Source organism: Dermacentor albipictus, chromosome 4, assembly GCF_038994185.2.
Source record: "Dermacentor albipictus isolate Rhodes 1998 colony chromosome 4, USDA_Dalb.pri_finalv2, whole genome shotgun sequence".
Classification (NCBI taxonomy): domain Eukaryota; kingdom Metazoa; phylum Arthropoda; class Arachnida; order Ixodida; family Ixodidae; genus Dermacentor; species Dermacentor albipictus.
The window spans coordinates 130,030,429-130,052,114 of NC_091824.1; the positions used below are offsets into that span (position 1 = coordinate 130,030,429).

Genomic DNA, 21,686 nt, shown 5'->3' on the forward strand with positions numbered 1-21,686 from the left:
TCAAATTTCTCTAATTCCATGGCAAAGTTGGCAATTTTCAAAAGCGAACACGAACGTATAGGGCATATTTCGACAGTATATAAGTGCAGCGGAGTGTGCCATAAGCATTGCAGTATTCGACTCCCTGTACTTACCCTGATTTACCTGAAAATTTCCATACGGGGTTATTCTCCGGAATTTCAATGCACGAAATTCATTCGGATGCGATGAAAGTGATTCTGAACAACGTAAACTGCTTTGTTTCGCTCTGACAGGTTAATGAGACTCAATTTTAAAATTGACATTATGGGAAAGAAACTTAGTTATCTTACCTGGCTGTCTGCTCTTATCCTTCTGTGTTTCAGACAAACAGGTGGTTTTCCTTTATCTTCTGCAGTATCCTTACTTGACTCAGCCTGCAAGGATGATTTATGCCGCGTCACGTCAATGCTTCTAGCAGGAGTGATTGCAAACTTCCGAAAGTATCTTAAAGCGTGGTGAACCCGTTCAGACACCTTCTATTTGATTTTGTTTTTTGTGGAAAAATGCGTGTTACAGTACGTTGGATGCTTCATGAAGATGGTGCACGAAATCTTGTCTTCTACAAGAAATTTGCCACAGAACAGCGAGTGTAACTCTCCTCCATGAGAAAATGCTCGGTTCCCCACGAAAACGATCTCTTCTCTTCATTGTACCGCTTACGGTATTTCTAAACTATGAAGCATGCGAGCTAATTAATACACTTAAGTGCAAGATAGTAGGAGAACCAAACTAACAAATGACTTATCTGATAGTCAATTCCTTCTATCTTGTCGAAGAAGCGCCGTACGAGTTCGCCATAGATGAATGTTCCTTGTGCTCTATTTATGTGCACCAATTATTACTGATTTCTAATTTTGTACGTCTGATGTACTTATCTATACTGATATTCCAGATTAACATCAAACAGCTGAAAAAATAAACATCAGATGTACTGGCTAAAATAAGCTCCGCAAAATCGGTAGCATATAGATGAACACGCGAAGGGCGCCGTAAATTCCCAGCTAGAGGAAACACTGCCTCTTCTTCGAACACGACTTCATGCAAGTAGCGTGCAAAGGTCACCCTGAATGAGTTGCATTGTAAGTATTTCTGTTGCACTGAAGCCACTATGCGTACTCAAGAACCACCGCAACTGTTAAAAACACGCACAAAATGGCGAGAAGACAAACTACTTCTACAAAGAAACGTTGCCGCGCACTCTGTCAAAGGGAGAAAGACATTGAAGAGGTGCGCACGAAGCAACTTGTAGAGACCGCGGGGCCGCTCACGTATATAGCGCGGTCAAGCGCCGGCGGTCATCTAAAATGAAGCAACGCGAAAGGCGCGAAGAATTAGCGGTCAGCCCGAGGGGAACCGAAAGCAATAAATTTACCGGCGCTACGACCGCGGCTTGCGAGAGCGCCACCGATGGCCCTCCCGCTTATTCGCGGCGTGAAGCCAATTAATTATTTATAAGAGCCAATCTATTGAGTCGTGACCACGTTGTTTCCGATCCCATTTGTTAACCATGACTGCGGGAAGGCTCGGTGTCTACTGGTCGTTTGGAAAGCTATACAGTTTATAGGCACGACACGGTTGTCTGGGCAACAAAGGGACATCACGGCAGACATGGTAATTCGCTCGCCCACGGACTCAGACTCGCTTTTTCAAAGGGCACTCCGAATTGAGTTTCTCGGCTTCCTATGATAATAAAGAAACGCATAGCGAAGAAAATAAAATTATGTATCAGCGCAGGCGATCGCATTCGTACTGGCGTGGAAGTGCTTGCGCTAACGCAGGCAGAGATATATGCGTAACGAACAAGAAAAATGTACCGGCACGAACCTCGAAACTTCCGTACGTTTGTCTCGAGCGCGAGCATCGGTTTCCCTTAGTTTCGCTGTAATGGCAGAAGCGAATAACCCTGTTTATAAATAATACTACGAATAATAAAAAAAGATACTTTCGAAAGCACGACCGTACGAGCGGCTATTACGACACGAATTTCTCATCTCTCCTTGTGGCGTACGAAAACACGGCAGAACAAACCGCGATCGTGCTACCCTGTTGAAATCGACGTCATCTGTAACTCTTCGCTGACGCGTCCGCTTATCTGAAAGAAACGTGGAAACCGCTTCAGCTCTGGGCGACGTCGCTGTAGATGCGTAAGTGCGTCAACGACAACAGCGACTGCGCGGCGTTTGTAGTCACGTGACTTCTCTCGGAGCCGTGGTTCGACGCGAAGCCATGCGGGGGAAATTTCTTGCTCTTGTTTGTTCTATGTCTTGTTTTTTTAAAAATAATTTAGCCCTCTCCCACTCTCTAGCTTTCATCACAGCACGGGTGAGAGCCACCTAATCATCTTCAGACTAGCTAGTATGTTTGCGACGGTGGAGTGCATTTTTCGAAACGTATAGGAGCTTTCGGCGTTCTGAACGCCGCCTTTATAAAACTAACTCAAGTAAAAGAATGAGATTCGGGGCGTCTTAAGATGGAGTAGCCGTGCATCGGTTTTGATGGCACAAGTGCCGATTATATGCCAACCACGAGCTGCGGTGGATGACGAAGAAAAAGGAATCCTGTTTTTGGCGTCCCAATGCTCTGACACTCAGCGAAAATTAATACAGCAGATACAAGACCAGAGTTAATTTCATAGCAGCGCTGTTAAGAAAGTATAGTTTAAGTTTTGGTCATGGTTACAACGTGCGGTATTTTTTTTTTTCGAAATCACCCTAAGTGCTCTTCGGAACGGTTTTCCATGTAGCACTAAATGTGCCGCGATCAATAATCGCGCCAACTTTACGTACTTGTCAAACTGGACACACATACCAAATATGAGTTATACTACCAGTCGAGTTTGCAAAAAAAAAAAACGTCCTTTGAAAGTAATTTATAACATTTGTTAACCATGGCTTTCGTAACAGGAATGCATACGAATGGTTCTGGCTCTCTCGCTTTAATTTCCCCCTGCTCCTTCCTCCCATGGACAGTAAGCCTAGTTAAACTGCGTGCCTTAATTAACTTCTCTCTCTCTCTCTCTCTCTCTCTCGTTTGTGCATAAATGTAAATGAAGCTCTACAGACCAGGAAGGCTCCGTGCAACAGCGCTTGCGTACTAAATTTTACAGGTATAAACGGACTTGCGAGACGCAGCCAGCTATATACGCCGACTTCCACTGCCGTAGACGTGAGACCCCTGTGGTGTGCCCGTCGGCACTGCCATTCCATGTCAACGCATGGCACGTAGCCTGTTCGGCGACGCCTGTCCCGGCGGTCCTACCGATTAGGGACGCGGCGGCATGCCGGTCACGTTTGCTTGGTCCCGTACACGGTGACAGGCGGGGGCAGTCGCGGCCGAGGATGACCACGAGAGAACAGAGACACTGACCACACCCTACGCGCGTCTATAAACAGAGGCGATAAAGAGGCACGAATTCTTGCAGTCAGCGAATGAAACGAAACGGCTGAACGAGTGAAGAAGATAGCCTTCGTCAAAGTGATCTGTTCCTGTCCGGCTGATTGTGCGGAAGAAAGGGAGGGAGGGTGCCCTTTTGTCAAGGTATCGAAATACATTTAGAATTGAGCTTGCTACAACCTATAAAGCCAAGAAACAGGGTTCGCACAATATGTTGTATGAAGAGACTATGTGCCCTCGTAAAGAAAAGGACAAAAAATATAGGACAGTATAAATTTTTTAATGAATATATCTAGCCCGTTCTTACCTTATATAGACTAAGTCTCTTGCGTAGGGCGAGTATACCAATCATCTATTAATAGCAATTGCTAACAAGTCTGTTTGCTTTTGTTTATTTGGTCGTAGGGACTTCCGAACGTCTTTTTTGCAGAACACCTATACCGACCAAAGTCGGCTGGTAGTGCGAGGCTTCAAGTTAGCCGATTTTATATAAATATACTATATAGTGTATACTTACACTCTATACTATTTAGTTTATCATCATCATTATCATCACCATCATCATCATCATCATCATCATCAGCCTGGTTACGCCCACTGCAGGGCAAAGGCCTCTCCCATATTTCTCCAACAACCCCGGTCATGTACTAATTGTGGCCATGCTGTCCCTGCAAACTTCTTAATCTCATCCGCCCACCTACCTTTCTGCCGCCCCCTGCTACGCTTCCCTTCCCTTGGAATCCAGTCCGTAACCCTTAATGACCATCGGTTATCTTCCCTCCTCATTACATGTCCTGCCCATGCCCATTTCTTTTTCTTGATTTCAACTAAGATGTCATTACCTCGCGTTTGTTCCCTCACCCAATCTGCTCTTTTCTTATCCCTTAACGTTACACCTATCATTCTTCTTTCCATAGCTCGTTGCGTCGTCCTCAATTTGAGTAGAACCCTTTTCGTAAGCCTCCAGGTTTCTGCCCCATAGGTGAGTACTGGTAAGACACAGCTATTATAGACTTTTCTCTTGAGGGATAATGGCAACCTGCTGTTCATGATCTGAGAATGCCTGCCAAACGCACCCCAGCCCATTCTTATTCTTCTGATTATTTCCGTCTCATGATCCGGATCCGCCGTCACTACCTTCCCTAAGTAGATGTATTCCTATACCACTTCCAGTGCCTCGCTACCTATTGTAAATTGCTGTTCTCTTCCGAGACTGTTAAACATTACTTTAGTTTCTGCAGATTAATTTTTAGACCCACTCTTCTGCTTTGCCTCTCCTGGTCATTGAGCATGCATTGCAATTGGTCCCCTGAGTTACTAAGCAAGACAATATCATCAGCGAATCGCAAGTTACTAAGGTATTCTCCATTAACTTTTATCCCCAATTTTTCCCAATCCAGGTCTCTGAATACCTCCTGTAAACACGCTGTGAATAGCATTGGAGAGATCGTATCTCCCTGCCTGACGCCTTTCTTTATTGGGATTTTGTTGCGTTCTTTATGGAGGACTATGGTGGCTGTGGAGCCGCTATAGATATCTTTCAGTATTTTTACATACGCCTCATCTAGACCCTGGTTCCGTAATGCCTCCATGACTGCTGAGGTTTCGACAGAATCAAACGCTTTCTCGTAATCAATGAAAGCTATATATAGGGGTTGGTTATATTCCGCACATTTCTCTATCACCTGATTGATAGTGTGAATATGATCTATTGTTGAGTAACCTCTACGGAATCCTGCCTGGTCCTTTGCTTGACAGAAGTCTAAGGTGTTCCTGATTCTATTTGCGATTACCTTAGTAAATAGTTTGTAGGCAACGGACAGTAAGCTGATTGGTCTACAATTTTTCAAGTCTTTGGCGTCCCCTTTCTTATGGATTAGGATTAGGTTAGCGTTTCTCCAAGATTCCAGTATGCTCGACGTCATCAGGCATTGCGTATACAGGGTGGCCAGTTTCTCTAGAACAATCTGACCACCATTCTTCAACAAATCTGCTGTTACCTGATCCTCCCCAGCTGCCTTCCCCCTTTGCATAGCTCCTAAGGCTTTCTTTACTTCTTCTGGCGTTACCTGCGGGATTTCGAATTCCTCTAGGCTATTTTCGCTTCCACGATCGTCGTGGGTGCCACTGGTACTATATAAATCTCTGTAGAACTCCTCAGCCACTTGAACTATCTCATCCATATTAGTAATGATATTGCCGGCTTTATCTCATAACGCATACATCTGATTCTTGCCAATTCCTAGTTTCTTCTTCATTGTTTTTAGGCTTCCTCCATACCTGAGAGCATGTTCAATTCTATCCATTTTATACTTCCTTATGTCAGCTGTCTTACGCTTGTTGATTAACTTCGAAAGTTCTGCCAGTTCTATTCTAGCTGTAGGGTTAGAGGCTTTCATACATTGGCGTTTCTTGATCAGATCTTTCATCTCCTGCGATAGTTTACTGCTATCCTGCCTAACGGAATTACCACCGACTTCCATTGCACACTCCTTAATGATGCCCACAAGATTGTCGTTAGATGCTTCAACACTAAGGTCCTCTTCCTGCGTTAAAGACAAATACCTGTTCTGTAGCTTGATCTGGAATTCCTCTATTTTTCCTCTTACCGCTAACTCATTGATCGGCTTCTTATGTACCAGTTTCTTCCGTTCCCTTCTCAGGTCTAGGCTAATTCGAGTTCTTACCATCCTGTGGTCACTGCAGCGCACTTTGCCGAGCACGTCCACATCTTGTATGATGCCAGGGTTAGCGCAGAGTATGAAGTCTATTTCATTTCTAGTCTCGCCGTTTGGGGTCCTCCACGTCCACTTTCGGCTATCCCGCTTGCGGAAGAAGTTATTCATTATCCTCATATTATTCTGTTCTGCAAACTCTACTAATAACTCTCCCCTGATATTCCTAGTGCCTATGCTGTATTCCCCTACTGCCTTGTCTCCAGCCTGCTTCTTGCCTACCTTTGCATTAAAGTCGCCCATTAGTATAGTGTACTTAGTTTTCACTCTACCTATCGCCGATTCCACGTCTTCATAGAAGCTTTCGACTTCCTGGTCATCATGACTTGATGTAGGGGCATAGACCTGTACAATATTCATTTTGTATCTCTTATTAAGTTTCACAACAAGACCTGCCACCCTCTCGTTAATGCTATAGAATTCCTGTATGTTACCAGCTATATTCTTATTAATCAGGAACCCGACGCCTAGTTCTCTTCTCTCCGCTAAACCCCGGTAGCACAGGACGTGCCCGCTTTTTAGCACTGTATATGCTTCTTTTGGCCTCCTAACTTCACTGAGCCCTATTATATCCCATTTACTGCCCTCTAATTCCTCCAATAGCACTGCTAGACTCGCCTCACTAGATAACGTTCTAGCGTTAAACGTTGCCAGGTTCATATTCCAATGGCGGCCTGTCCGGAATATGAACCTGGCAACGTTTATTTAGTTTATAGACTATGTTGAAAAAACTTTCTGTGGACTGTGGAAATAAACTTGTGATGCTGCATCCGTCAAAAGGAATACGAGCGAGTTGCGTTGTAAACGTCAAGCAATGTTGCTGCGTTTGAGGCTGCAGTGGCGCTTTGTGGCAAATATACTCTACAGTCGGCAAATGTAACGTTCAGCTTATAAAAATAAAATTCCCGGTCTTCAGGGCTCAGTTGCTGTCGACCGGCAGATGCTTTTGCTTTTTGCTCTGCAGTTTGTTTGTGATGTTCTACGTAAATATACATATAGAAAACACGTATTATATAGTGACCTGCGCTTACTTAAACTGAAGCTTTCTTTGCCTTCTGTTTCTTTTATTTGGGTTCTCTTTTTATTTGGAATGCGGGAGCTGAGGGAAGTAATGAAAGACTGCTGAGATTACTGCATACGACGCACGCAAAGAGAAAGAAATGTACCTTTTTGTCATGATACTGCTTTTACACACCATAGCAGATGCCCGAACATCCTTACGCGCAAATTTCTTTACTGTTTTTAAACTACACTAACAACCCTAACGTGCACGAATGGTAGGGTGTTAGCAAGGCGCTCGCATTACGCACGTCCCGTAGTGGCAGCAAGGGCATAATCACAGGCCACGGTTCGCAATCACACCACCAGTCATCCGCGATCAACGTGAGTAGCGCCATTGTATCGTAAATCATGTTCGACACGTTCTGACATAATGATTGCTTACCTTTACGGCTGACTAGCACTCGAATGCAGGCATAACCAATCCGAAGAGATCGCCTGAACGCACTGACTGATCGCGAGTTATCTAATCGGAGCCACTTACCTTATGTTCTTGGCGAACCGGTAAGCGTCTGTTATCCGGTTGATTAAACTTGCAAGCCCTCTCCAAAAGCACGCGCGGTCAATAAAGTTGAAGAGACAAAACAAGGCAAAGGAACGATAGCGCATAGATGCAGCCTTTGTTGCCGCACAGGGAGAAAGAAAGACCTGACACTCGATGCGTACGCAGAAAAGAGAAGTAATTTCACCCTCTCTCCATTTTATGGGTTGTTTCAGGGTCTTCGTACAGGCATGTTGTTCTGTATCTCCGATAGCATGCGCATTTAGCACGAACAAGTAAACGAAGACACAGATCTTGTGCGCTGTAACGATGTGGTAACGTAATTCACTGCACACAACAAGCGCAAATCACACAAGAAAACATGGACGGGAGGGACACCGCATAGAAACATGGCAGCACCGTCGTGTGGTATAGTATAAACTCTAAACGTGTAATCCTGCAACTCCATAGTCCCGATGAAGAAGGGCTGTTACCGTACCTTAACTCGCGTTTCTTTTTTAGCTTATACAGAATAGGAGTCAGGGTTGACCTAGTGATAATTCAACAAGTTAATAAAACAACTTATGAAAATGAATCGTCGAAATTACTTTATTCGTTTTTTTTTATACCGTATACATGAATGAAACTAGCAGTCTACCTGCGTGGTATCTTGGAGAAAAACCTTTTCGACTTCAACAAAGTGACGCTTGTCCCAAGGTCTAGTGTCTGTTCCATTCTCCTTGCTTTTTTTTTCTTTGCGTCCTCTAATAAAACATAGCGTTACAGGTTAAGTTGACATCGTGATTTGCATTCAAAGGCAACCACGCATTTGACATGTTTTGTTAGCTGTCAATAGCACCGTTTATGTTCTTCAGGCGCAGTCAGCCGCTAAGAGCGTCAGATGTGAATCCCCGAGAAGCAACGACTGCCTCAAGAACACTCGTTGTTCTTCGAAAACGAAACAAGACAAGGGAGTGCGGACAGGAAGAAGACGTATGCAGCGTGACGAGGCGAGCACGACCGCGCGAGCCAGAATACTAAAGGCGCAGGTGCTCACAACAATACGGCCAATTTGGACAGCCCCCCATTATGGAAATGTCCAAAGTGCGTAATCGCCTGACTGCCACAAAACGGCACGATCCGAGACCCATGCCAGACTTGTAAACAAGACCCCTTGCGCGGAACCCGTGAGCGCCGAAGCGTAACGGCTCTGCGAAACATATACGCATACGAGAAAGTATATACGTACAAGCCAGTACGAGTGGCAGACAACGTTCCGTGTGAGACTCTAAGCTTCCACGGAGCGAATAAGGCTCATTTCTTCAATGTGCCAAGGTATCAGATTAGATTCGTCCAGGCGCTAGCTCCGCTATATACGAGCGGGTGGGGAATTAAACCGTGCGACCGCATAGCCAGTTCGTGGCCGGCGTTTACGCAAGTCCATGCATATAAACTCAAGCGCCGCGTACTGCTGCCCTTGACAGTAACTGCCTCATGCAATCCAAAGGCCTCGTTGTAAGCGCCATATCTCCCTGTTCACGTAGCCGTACTGCGTGGAAGTGTAACTACAAGGGGCGAGCGCGAGCACGCTGAAAGAACTGTCCTTCGCTACTGCGCGGTAATGCAAGGTGGGATTTCGTCGCACCTATACAGTCGCGTTCTTGGTTTCTATTAAGATTGTTCGGGTAGATAATGTCATTCGCACGGAAATGGTGTCCCACGCGGTTTTTTTTCCTCTCTCCCTCCCCTATTGCGAACTGCACCTACTGTTTCTTTTTTTTTTTGCGTAGCTGGCACGTGTATAGTATGGCAAGGCGAGTGCGTACAAGCCCTTCGGGAAAAGCGTTGTAGTTACCGGCTTCCGGCATTTATTCGAGAAATTATTAGGCGCAGATAGCACGACGTCACCACAAATAGAAGCGAAAAAGTCCAAGCTTTTTTTTTTGTTCAACGCTTCTCCTTTCTTTTATGCAAATCGTGTGTTGAGAAAAACAAATTCGCAATTCGTCACGAGGTAATTATACAGCGATTACGTAGAAATTTCTCGGAGGTAATCAAGCTTATGACCTTGGGTGACCGTCATTTCTGAAATCGATTACTACTACTACTGTGTTTGCGCGAGGTGCTATTCTTGCTCCACTGTGATCTTTATCGTCTTCGGTTCTTATGTAATTATATTTGACTTTTTTATAACTGTTAATGTCTGAGCTCTGACGTTGCTCAGGGATAGCACGAACTGCCATTTCCACAAACTGTTGGCGCTAGTATATTCCTTAGCCTACGCTATATACAGCAATAATAATTTATTGTTTTCTCATTTTTTCTAATTATTGTACGTTAATGTCCTTTTTTCCTAATTTTTCTTGCATTTATATGCCTTTCCGCCTGGCCCTAAAGTCTCTACTATGCACTAAACAATTAAATCAACGTAAACCAGGAAAGAATCTTGATCTTCGTGCGTATAGTTAACTGAAATAAAGTTGCTGGAAGCAACTTGATTAGAATCTCACCACCAGACCATTGCCACGTTCCGGAAATATTAAAATGAAATTCTGGAGGTTTACGTGCTAAAACCACCATCTGATTATAAGGCACGCCGTAGTGGGGGACTCCTATATTGTTTAGACTATCTGGCATTCTTTAACGAGCACCGAGATCTAAGTACACACTGTTTTTGCATTCCAACCGCATCGAATGCGACCGCGATGGCCGGGATTGAACCTCCGACCTGGAGCTCAGCAGGGCAGCGCCATAGCTACAGAACAACCTCGGCCGGTGCCTGACTTTCAAACTTGAAACGGAACGTGGAAAGCGAAAATGGCAACCAGTTAGTTCAAGCTACTGAAAACCTGCATGTGCAAGTTCTAACTCTCCTTCTGTACATGGTGTGTTCTCCACCGCTCTTAACGCAGACCCTGACTTCGACGCCAATCTTTTCAATATAGAATACAACACTTGTGGGGTTCACCGCATTACCCAGACCCGCCGTGGTTGCTTAGTGGCTTTGACGTTCCGCCGCTAACTGCGAGGTCGCGGGATAAAACCCCGGACGGAGGCCGCATTTCGATGCGAGCGAAATGCAAAGACACCCATGTACTGTGCATTGAGTGCCCATTAAAGAATACCGGGAAGATAAAATTAATTAAGATCCCTCCTCTCCTCCCCCAGGCCACCCCCTCCCCCTTACCATGTACCTCATTATCAGATCGTGGTTTGGCACGTAAACAATGTCATCTAACCATGTTAAATAGAATAGAGAAGTTTAAAGAAATGCCATTCTTGCTTCGCCTTCACAGGAACTGTGTGAGGTCTAAAGAGAGACAGACCAATTGACTGTCACTAATTAGTGCCAGCGCTTAAATAAGACAAAAATAACAGGGTATGAAAAGAAGTGACTGATGGGATAGCTACTATGGCCACTGCAAACTCAAACCAGTGCTTCGAAGGATAAGAAGTCTGTGTCGATAAGAAGTCCCTGTATGGCAGTCAGCAGCCCTTATTGAAGACTTTGAACAGCACATGGCGTGCCCATATTGCTGTAGGACACTTAATTTTTACCACTGACCACACGCATGGCGTTGCGTTTGTTGATCAGTAAATAGTACAGTGGGCCGCACATTTCATTTAGGGACTGTTTCGTGTGCCTGTTAAATTGCCTTGTTAAGCAACTTCTGCCGACTCGCTATTAAATAATAAAGAAAACAGTGGACACGTTTATTTCTTCTATTTGTTGTCTTCGTATACCCAAGAGACCGTAAGCACGAAGGATGTCACCCTGTTGACTTATTGTTTAGAGTGTCGATGGACAAACGCACCTCAATGATAAATTTGTTCTTATGAACAAACATTTACAACGTTTCTGTAGGCTACTTTTCTTGCTTTTTTTTTGTAACAGTTACCGTCTGTGATGTGCAGGGCTCAGACAGGCGAAATAGGCCGATGTACACTTTAAGTGCAAAATAATTTCTCTATGCTAAAGACAACGACGAGGCGATGAGACAAAGCTTTCACAGCACGCGGCGAGCTAATGCGCTCGGACATTCTCACTTCACCGTCCACTCACGCACCAGCGACTTCGAAGCTACAAGACAGTGGCGGAACGACCGTACAGTTTCGGCTCCAAAGAGGGCGGCGGTTCGATGGGGCGGACTGCGCGAAAAAAAAAGACTCCGAAGGTGCACGCGTTTATAAAAGCGCCGACGGCCGAAGTTGATGCATGGTTCGTTCGCGCTGCGCCAAGAGGACCGTCGAGGCACTACGTGCACGTAGAGGCACACGCGCGCACAAAGTAAGCGAATAGGCAGACATAAATGTGAGAGAACGAACACAAAAAGCGACGCGGCCGTGATAGTCGGCGCGGCGGGCAGGCAGGCAAGCAAGGCAGGCAGGCAAGCAGGCGGGCAGCGTCGTTCGATCTGAGCCCGAGGGCATCAAGCGACTGGGGGGCTGGTCTGCTCACGCTCACGCAATTATGCGTACTTTATCAGTCAGTAGCTGGAAAATGCGGCAGGTCCTCCGATCGGATAATAGAAGGAGGATCCCCCCGGCCGGCCGATGCCGCGAACGGGAAGCGCTGGCGACGAAGCCAAATTGGAGAAGCCCCCGGGAGCGTTGCCAGGAGGCGCCGGCAGCCGACGGTGTGACGCGCGGTGCTGTAGCACGCCGCTGGTTACAGGCGGCGTGCAGGCATGCGAGCGCACTTGGTGCGGGGACGCATGGCGTCGAACTCGCACAATGTGTTAACCCTGTCGAGGTTGTCCTTTTTTCCGCTGTGTTCGTGGACTATAGGTGCAACGGTGTTTGATATGTTACACACCTTGAAACGTAGCATGCCGAAAACGGGGTTTCAAGCAACCATGGGCTTGTATACGCTGAAATTTAGAGACACAGCCCTTGCCTTGACTTAGTTATTTTTTTGTGAAGAGGAAACATTAACCGCCGTGGTGACTTAGTGTCTACAGCGTGGCGCTGGAAGCACGAGGCCACGGGATAAAATCCCGGCCGCAACGACAGCATTTGGTTGGGGGCGAAATGCAAAAGCACCCTCGTACCAAATATTGGGTGGAAGTTAAGGAAACCCAAGTGGTCAAAGTTAATCCGAAGTCTCCCACTACGGCGTGCGTTATATTCAAATTGAGGCCCTTTCTTTATTTAGTTAGATATAGAAGCATGGGAAGGTATAGGCTGTCAGAGCTCGCTATTCCAAAATCAACAATTCTTAAATGAAGGAAAAAAAGAAAAAGAAAAGCAAGAACAAAATATCAGAAAACTCGATACATAATCGAGGTTTTGGCCACGTAAGGTTCCCAGAATAAATTTTTAAATAAGAGAGACATTAAGTGAAGCGCAGGTAGCTTAGGGCTAAAGGTCTTCTGAATAGGCTGGGCCTCTTTCTTTCTATTAATTTCTTTCCATTAAAAATGGTGGGGTCAAATTGCTTATGTTGAGCCTTGCTTTAATCTGTTCATGCTGAGTAATGTAGCTGAGGCGCTGTCGACCAGGCCTCCACATGGTGACCTTAGGAGTGACTGTGACCTTAGGCGTGACTATTTGTAGTTGAGAGGTCCGTGTCTGATTTATGTGATTTATGTATTTTAAGTGTCGCTACGGTGGAGCAATTGCCGGCAGCAACTGCAAGGCTAATCCCACTAGTTCAACCTGCTAGGTGTTGATTTGTCTAGTTGTTCCAGAAGTAAAATGAACACGTAAGAAAAACGCACTTATAGACCTCTTCCCCCAGTAGACCATAACCGGCCGAGATGTTCATGCTTTGCGCTAGGTATACGGCTGCCCCATAAAGCTTCGCCTTACTACTTTCTCGGTAAATACATGTCGACTTGCACGATCTTCTTTCACCTGAACCTTTCACCGACAGTGCCTTATGTGTGTATTATGTCCATATAGAGCCTGTCCGTGAGCCCTCTATAGTGATTCACAATGTCCGTATTTTATGAAGGCGCCTTATTCTTATTGAGCATTGGCCTTTGTTTCTTGTGCATGGATAGCCAAGACACTTGCTTCAGTCCTTCATGAACACGGTAAGTTTCCGTCGAGTATGACGTATAGGTCCATGCGTTTATACGCAGAGCAAATACCCTATAACTAGGGAGTCATGCAAGCACTGTACGAAGGCTCCCTACCCTTAAGGCCCCTCTATTGAGCCATTCAGATAGCGACAAGTTTGCTTTTTGTGCAAACATTAATGCTCTTTTCGTCCAAAAGTAGGTTCTACATGATGAAAAAAAAAGAGCACATTACAATTATAAGGGGCTGAGACAACTCGGAATGGCCACTGCCGCTTTCGATTACGCTTCCGCGAACCGCTTCTATTTGGCAACAACATCTTCCTTCGTGGCTGGGGATCACAACAACTAACTCTCGCTCGGATTTTCCCACGCTATCCGCGCGCAGGCATAGAGATCGAGAGCCCTCAAGAAAATTGCCCGCGTCGCGCGCTCCTACCAATATGTGTGCCACACGAGTGCTTCTACCGCGTTAAGCGCCAATTAGGCCGTCGCGCCCGCCGCGACTTGTCTTCCCACAGCAGCACGAGCGCCCCGTGCTACGCTCGGTCTGCGCGAGGTGCGCTTATTGAAGAAGTGGTACCGGCTCTGTCAACATAGCTCCAAGCCCCGCCGTGGTTTCCCACGCGAGACCTATTCGACGAGATTTGCAGACGCGATCGGCGGCGGGCGAAACCACCGCTCACGGCGCAATCGTCGCGCGCTCATAATCACCCTTACGTGCGTCATGGGTATTAGCCCGCTTCGACGCCGTTCGGGATCCCGAACAGAACCGCATTCTGTGACAAGTGTCCCACAAGAGTGTCAGTTCTTGTTGTCAGTGGGTGCGAAAAGTGAGAAATTTGGGTTGCGTGGGACAACAAATAAGCCAGATATAGAGGGCGCAATTTGACTTGCGTCATTTGTTACGCAAACTGAACGTTTATCAAACAAGGAAAGTAAGCTTGCTTACGCATGTGAGAGTAGCCCATCATGTGCATCAGACTGCGAATTTGAAGTGATGGAAATAAACGAGATATGGAATAAAGGAGAATCAGCGTTGTCTACTTGAACGTAACCTGAAAGCGAATATTGCCATCGAGGCACACCATGGATCCCGGCCTGTTGAACGAATGACTGAACTCGTTGGTACGATAGACGCTTCCGTTGAACATTGTCTCATTAAGTGCCCATAACATGACCAGCTGCGAGATATCTTTAAGGTCGTCTGGACACTTCAGATAGGCGCCCTCCCAGTGCAAAAACTGTTTGAACCCTGGTCGTACCCCACCAAAGAGAAACCAACTCTGAAGGCTCCAAAATGCTTTTGTTGCCCTGACTTGATCATTTTTTTGTGAACAGTAGCGCATATGCATTTTTTTTCGCTTTATGTTCTCAAGGCCTATTCATGCTTGTGCTGCTCTTGAGGTCTTGCGACCTTTTCTTTTTTCCTAGTGATCCACGGACTTGTTCCTTTAGTGTATACTGCCTGTAATGCTATCTTGTTATAGACCTCTAAGATCGTTTTGCATTTTGATTACCTTTTTAACAGGAAAGTGCTCTCTGCCTAACTCCAGAGAAAATATGTCCCATGTACGTATGTCTCGCTATCATCATCACGAAAATCCACGAGATTACGATGCCTTTCCTTTCCCCGCGTACCTAATGATTAGGAAAGTGGGCCTAGATATAGGTTAGAAATGTTTGCTTTATTAAAGAAATAGTGCTCTTAATGACGTATATTTGTTGAAGATGAGAATATTTAGGTATCATTTGTTTCCTCACTGAGTCACTCTGTAGGAAACGAGCCGACAGCCGGGACATATATAAGGGCAGTAAAGATGGCCGTGCTTGGAAGTGTGTCTCGCTTTACATGTTGTGGCAGCTAACTTTAGCCAAACATTAGAAATGTGCAAGTGCCACGTAGCTGGACAGAACAAAGGTAATGTTGTTTGACGTCGCTTGGAGATACTCATATTATTTTTTCATTCCGCCTAATTAGATAATTAGTTCAAGTTGATTAATCAACTTCTCAAATATTGTTATTAGGTGAAAAGTGTCAATGAGAAAGTTGTGAAGCAACACGAAAAACTCCCAATGTAGCTTTCTGTTGCTCAATACGTGCTACATAAGCGTTTTACAAGCGTAAAAGAAGCCCGCAAATTCACGCAAAATTGCCGCGCGGCTGGCCGCTCGAGGCACTATTCGCAGGCTTCTTTCACGTTCGGAAAAATATTTTTATGTAGCACGTATTGAGCAACAGAAAGGTGCAGTGGGAGTTTTTCATGTTGCTCTACAACTTTCTTATTGACACTTTTCATCTAATAACAATATTTGAGAAATTGGTTCATTAATTTAAACTAATTATCTAATTAGGTGGAATGAAAGAATAAGTTGAGTATCTCCAAGCGACGTCAAACAACATTATCTGTGCTCTGTCCAGCTACGTGGCATTTGTATATTTTAAATATTTGGTTGAAGTTAGCTGGGACACCCGGTATATCGGCGTCTACGCGTGACGGCGTTCCTGGCGAGTGATGGTATACAGCAATGTGATAGAGAATTTGAACACGACAAATAGACAAAGGCCTAGATAACGACAGATGTAGTAAACCCTGAATAAATCAAGCAGGTTAGGGCACTGTTTGTGCCCACCCTGTTTCAATGGGAGTGCCAATAAGCATCATTATTCCCCGCTTTCGCACATCTGCTCACCTGTAAAAAGTGTGTATGGAAGAGCGCGTGCGATACCACCGGAGCTGGTTTCGCCACATGCATACGCACTCACCGTTGCGTCTGATACGCCTATGACGCCAAGTAGCCACCGAGGGGGAGGAGTGGGGGGGGGGGGCGTTTACGTTGTGCAGCAGGACAGGCCTCGCTTGCTTTCTATCGCTGCCGTTGCTTAGCCATTCGAGCGAAGCTGTAATTAATAAAACAATGCGTACATTCGTGGACTTGCATTTGGGAATGTGCAACAAAGCTGTCGCTGCTTCCTAGAATGCACATTTCACTTTCGTATTATAACCAATTCCCCTGAAAGAGGCATCAGCTATTTTTCTTGTTTTCCTTTTCTAGCCAAGATTTTCCGATCACCGGCCCTTTCTGTCGCCAAACTTCCCGGGAGTTTCACATTTAATAAAGAATGAAGGTTGTCCATTGACTCAAAAAGAAGCAGTAAAGGACATATCTAACCACTCGAAGAAACCAGACCAATGTACAAAGTGTTGCTTGACACATTAGCTTACACATTTTCCATGTTTCTAATACTCTAAAATCTCGGAAAACCATCGCCGTTGCGTCAGATCGGCTCTGTAGCCACGTCATGTGCCATGTAAATTTTGGCTTTACGTTACACGAATGCCCCCCCCCCCCCGCCCTCCCACCCCCCACCATGCTACTGTATTTTTTTCCGACCGACTTTCGTCTCCGGGCACAGAAGCCATAGCAAGCAGTCTACCAAAATTCGATGGCCTGGGCACCTCAAGAAACAAGAACAAGGAATACAGCAAATATTTTGATGGCCTGTGAAAAAATTTGATGCTTGCAACGAGAGCCGATCAGCTAATTACAGTAAAGTCACCCTGCACTATGTCATTGTTTAAGTAAACTTGAAGAAAACTTCAGTTTCATATTGCACGACAAAATGCTCCAGCTTAATAACATGGTGGTATACTATAACGGCAGAATTTATCAGCCCTTTAATACATTCCATAGCAATGCAGATGCATATAAATTCAGTGGCCACATTTTCGCAACTGTCCTTTTTTGCTTTCCTCGACGACAGTACAAGGGTCGCAGCAGCCTCCTGCTGAATCATCTTTCAGTTTCTGAGTCAGAATAAAGGTAAGATACCATTTACAACAATAATCACAAGAGTATGCAAAGATAATGTGGAAGTTGGCCCGGTGAGAACTTACGTGGGCATTCGTGGACGTGTCTTCCCAATACTATTTTGTCCAAAACACTGGAAGCACTGCGAGTTCACCGGCTTTACGGCTCCCGTAATCTTTCGAGAGGAGGCGTGTACCATTAATTTGCGCGGACGGAATCTAGACTCCTCGAGACTGTTGCCGAATGAATCAGCAGGAAGCACATCTTATTCAAGACGAAATCCTGCAATCACCGTGACATCGTCCATAACTAAAAAGACAAGTGGTGATGGTATAAAATAGTACGAAACCGTAGGCAACGCTGCGTGTGCACTTGGGGCTCCTTATTCTCCTTCCTTCAAGCGATAACACTCGGCTCGAGCTTTCTCGTGATGGAAAAGGCCTCAGCGTCGAGTTCAAAAGCGGCCGGACCCGCATCTCTTACGTCCGCGAGACGATTGAGAATTCACCGGGGGACGATAATTGTGATTAATGGTCGGAACAGTCAGGCAGGGACAGAATGTGACACACGATCGAGCTCAGGCGCGCGCGTATACCTATCCGCAAGCGCACGCCGGAGGAACCCGATTATCCAGACCCGAATCGGCAATGCGACCGACCGATAGCATCTCGCGTTTCGTCGAGTGTCGACAGACGGTCTGCGTCGCCGCAGAGGAGAGAGAGTTCGCGAGAAAACGAATGCCGCCGATTCCAGCACGACTCGAGCAACGACGGTGAATGCGCGCACGCATACACCTCTTGCGGGCCGCGAGCCGTCGCTGCCGTCCCGTTGGCCATATGGTGCACTGGCCGATAAGCATCGCGGCCATCCGTGCAGTCTCTTACGTCTCATACGCGCAAGAAATATGCTGGTAGGAAACTGCGCCGCCGGACGCTGACTAAAGCGGACAGATCTCATCAACGGCTGTTCTGCAACCTGCAGGTTTCAAATGGGGCAGGAAAAACGGCAGTGGAGCCTACGAGTTTTCTCGTTGGGCGTCAGAAATGTTCGTAACAAGGCAAAGAAAGTGACACTATGGTGTATGGAAGTCGGAAGGCCTCTATCAGTGGCCTAGACGGGCTGCCCACCTTTAGAGCTAGTGATCGGCGAGCACCAATATACCTGAGTACTGCGGTGCAAATGAAAGCTGGTTCCGGTATGGTGCACGGTAAGGGCGCACCACAGACACTATCCGAACTTATTCTTGCAGCGCCTGTGTCTCGTGGTTGGGATCCTGTGCAGGAAGCACAATAGCGGTGTGCTATATAACTCTACAAGTATTACGTACGCCTTTGTCATTGTGCGAGTGGGTTATAAAGTTTGGCGCCTCCGCGCAAGTGGTAAGAAAACGTTACCGCTAAAGGGTCAAGTTGTTAGTGCGTTCCGGGCACTGACGCTAAATTAGTCCATGATGAGCTGACGCGTCTGTTTCAATGATACCTAGTACAGTAACAGGCGCGCGCGCGCGCGCGCGCACGCACGCACGCACGCACGCACGCACGCACGCACGCACGCACGCACGCACACACACACGCACACACACACACACACACAAACGCGCACACACACACGCACACACACACATGCACACACACACGCACACACACACACACACACACGCACGCACACGCACACGCACACACACACGCACTCATGCAATTAAGGGAGCAGCGCACTGGTGTCTTTGTTAACATCGCCGTACGTGTATTTCCGTACTCTTAGCTTTAGTTGCCGTAGGCTGTCACGCATATCTGATATGTGCTGGACACCCGCTCATGTGTGAAAGTGGGACACGGTTTGTTGTTAGACCCGTTAACGTCAAAGCATTCTCGGAATAAAGCTCGTAGCACTAATTTAACGGCTGGACAGCCATGCCATATGTTGCTACTCATTATACGCGTCCTTTCTATTCGGGATCGTAAGATACTTCAGGTGTGTCTGTTCAGTCGTGCTACACGAGCGCAAAGGAAAGGGTGTCACTACTGCGCCAAGTCCTGCAACCATATTGTTATACCTATGTCATAACCAATCATTACGGAAGGCCTATTCCGTCGCTGTAGTAGGGCGTTTACAAAATGATTATGCACGGATCTTTGTGACGCGGCTTGCAGGTACCATTCGAAACTTTTCCCTCGACTGGGAAGCACATGTGCTATGGAACAAAGTCTATGAGGCATAATAATGCGAAATATTGTAACTATTATTTTTGCGTTTTTTTTATTGAATACTTCATTCCTGTCTGATATCACGGATAAATGCTCGCGTGTATCTACGAAGGTAGTCAAAAAGGACGAAGGTTTACAGGAAGAGGAAACGTCAAGTAATAAAAATTAGCCCGACATCAGAAGCGTCATACAGTCTGGAGCAGTTGTTGCCCTGACGAAGACAAGTACCGTTAATATGGCAAATCGGTTCAGCCGAGGCCCGCGAGAAGGAGAAATGTTCATGAAATGGAAAGTTGTCAGTCATTCGAGAGTAGCACAACTCTTCAAAGGATACCCATACGGGTTTCTGAGAAAGGAAGCCCCGGAGCTAAATAAGAACTCCTCCAGATCTGGGAGAGCGAACCTGGAATCACCGCCTTTCCTTGCTGGTCACTGTACCGTCTGAGCTAATTAGAAGGCGAGTAGACCGTAGAACTCGAAGCGCGCGAGACAATAATGAACAATTCTGAATAACACTGAAGTCTGAATAACGTTGAATATTAAGCGTCTCTGTGCTTCGAGTTGTCGATATGTCCACCCTCGCTGTGCGATCTGCTGGCCTACTCGTATATAGCTCAGATGGTAGAGGGACCACTGTGGAAGGGCGTAAATCCCGGGTTTGATGCCTTGACTGGGACAAAATTGTCAACTGTGAAGCTTTTTTTTTTTTGAGAAAGGTGTGTGGGTTTCTTCTGTAGCTTCGTGCTGCTGTGGAATGGATGAGAATCTTCCCTTTCACAAATACGCTTGTAAGAACCTTCACTGAGCCTGAGCTGTCTCTAGTTCGGTCAATTTTCAGCATGCCAATACACTCATTATATCTTAACAGTAACGTTTCCTCGCAGGCATTAGGAAAGGCAAAATTATGTCCTTTTCCCGCGTACCAGTACAAGGCACGTTACAAGCGAATACGTATCATAAGATTGTCTAATGCGTAATGCGAAGACGTGGGATCGTTCCCCACCTGCGGAAAGTTGTTTTTACATTCACTTTCAATTCCGTTAATTTAGACTTTTTTTATTTCAGTTAGTAAATACAAGTAAATTCCTCTGTGTTGTTCTTGGTGCCCTTGTTTGTTGGCTCCTCATGATATGATTAATAAATATCGGGACCCTCGGTTAACCCCCTTTCATCTCGTTGAAGTGATTACGTAGTATTTTTGCAGAACGCACTGCACCTCTGAGTAGATGACGACACTGGCGGAAAATGCTAATACCATGCCAATACAACACACGTTCACTCTTGAGGCGAGCAACGCCAAAGAAATAATACGAAGGAAATATAGATGGAAACAGCCAAGAGCTACGCAGTCTAGACTGTGCAGGATGGAGAGGAAAGGGCGAGGGGTTCTTTAAGTGCATACACTTCTTACACTCTAAGAAAATGTACAGTCTGCCAAGAGAAAAGAGTCATTAACAAGTTAACTTTCTTGGTGCTCCACCGACTTCCCAACGGCCTTTACTAAAAATATTGCAATCAGCAGCCGACAAAAATGTGGAGATAATGGTCAAGACAGCATGTGGACTTTGGCTTCATACTTCACTGAATATACACCCGCAATTACTTTATAGACCACCCAAAGAAATTTTCGTTAGTCACGTATTTAAGGGCTATTTGGAGGCCACAAACCTGTTTTACATTCTTCCTGTGAGGGAAAGATAGGGTGATGGAAGACTATAGGGCCACTTGACACGCGCATCTAACAACAGAAAACAACATCGGAACCCATACGCGCAGCTACCGCGAGTGGCAGTGCCGTCCTTGAGGCATTTAAACATTAGCGCAAAAAGGTAGTAACACGAAAGAGCGGTAGCGTACGCACCCAGGGCAGTACAGCACGGCCCAGGTGTGTGTGCCAATGCCCAAGCCAAGCCTTCCAATCATCTCTCCCCCTCACACCGCAAGAGCGTTCCTCGGC

General features: G+C 46.0%; 1 protein-coding gene across 3 annotated transcripts in view; it reads right to left on the bottom strand.

Moving 5' to 3' along the window:
- LOC135898354 (neural cell adhesion molecule 2-like) overlaps nucleotides 1–21,686 on the bottom strand; it is a 542,388-nt gene that overhangs the window by 431,694 nt on the left and 89,008 nt on the right. For 2 of the 3 annotated variants that reach the window (XM_070537575.1, XM_065427236.2), the window contains exon 2: nucleotides 312–395. The gene's annotated coding sequence lies outside the window, so the exon portion shown is untranslated. Of the gene's footprint in view, nucleotides 1–311; nucleotides 396–16,479; nucleotides 16,524–21,686 lie in introns of those variants that run through there. The other variant, XM_070537576.1, reaches the window with a different exon arrangement.